Below are 1,258 nucleotides of genomic sequence, written 5' to 3' on the forward strand. Positions count from 1 at the left end.
TTAGGCTATGTTGCTAGGATTAATTGAAATAGTTCAAATTCAGAATTTTGTCACAAGAATTGATTGGCTAGTCATTTACATTTCTCATATGGGCAGGAAGTTCCAGGAAAGTTAACAAAGGTATTCTGATCTGGGGTATAGTTTTCTTCTAGGCTAATTTATTATCTTGAGAACTGATGCTTATTGGGAAAGGATGAAAGCACCTCCAAGGTGTTACTAGGGAAAAAGTTACTTTGGGCAAGGAGGTCTTCTGCCTCTTTTCTGGAGTCTCTGCCCTCCCAGCCAACCTGTAATTCCACAGTTCTTGGTCATGTCATGTCAACACTTATGAGATCCCACCCCTACCTATTTAGAAAGTACTTTAGGAAGAATCATGAGTCACAAAGGAAGTGACCATCTACCACAGGTGAGTTAAGGCCCAGAACTGGAAGCAAGGTCACCCTCCACACAGGTGCCTGACTCTATCTGTCCAACCCCGCTTCTCTCTTCAACTCCTCTGCACCTTTTATGTTGTCTCTCTCTGGAAACAACATTGATTCAGACATGCTGCCTTTTACCACATCTAGTGCTTATCAATTCAGTAAACAAGCATCGACTTCTCTGATGGCCAAATTAACCACTGTCTAGCTGACATCCCATAGCAAACCTCAGTCCATGCCTTCCAGAATGATGATTGTGGTAACCAAACACGAGACCAGGTTCACCATACATCTGCTCACTCTTGCAGTGGCTGCAGCTGCTTGTAGATAATCTGCTGTCAAAGGGGCTGCCTCATTGAATGTCCATCACTCATCATCTCCTCCACTTCCTCCACTCTGCGGTCCAGTGTGCATCTGTATTGTAAGTGGCATAACAGCATGAAATTATCCATGAAAAGTTCTCATGGCTATTTAGAAGTTGTGGGCAGCAGAGGTAGGGGGTCCCCTGTGGGCAACTGGGGACACACCAGTACATGTGGAGAAAAAAACCCAGACACCTACACACAAATGATAGCCTGCCTACAAGCCTGAGCAGAGAGTGGTTCTGCCAATCCCTGTATCCTAGCCTGCCCAATGGCCTTGGTGTCCATGGGGACCCAGAGCAGTGCCAGCAGGTGAGCCTGTGGCTGGGCCCACAACCATCACTGTGCATGTCAGTCTGTGTGATGGTGATGCTGGATCCCAAGAACAGCATGTGCTCACCTGTGAAGCATTATCAGGCATGGATAAAATCTACTCTCATGTTCGGTTTGAAACTTTGGAACCATTTTTCTATTTAA

The 1,258-nt window shown here is 45.7% G+C and overlaps 1 pseudogene; it reads left to right on the forward strand.

Moving 5' to 3' along the window:
* The first annotated feature begins 459 nt into the window (after positions 1–459).
* On the forward strand, positions 460–1,258 carry LOC121167612 (annotated as a pseudogene).

This window comes from Ochotona curzoniae, unplaced genomic scaffold (genome assembly GCF_017591425.1).
Source record: "Ochotona curzoniae isolate NIBS_2020 unplaced genomic scaffold, NIBS_Ocur_1.0 patch400, whole genome shotgun sequence".
Classification (NCBI taxonomy): domain Eukaryota; kingdom Metazoa; phylum Chordata; class Mammalia; order Lagomorpha; family Ochotonidae; genus Ochotona; species Ochotona curzoniae.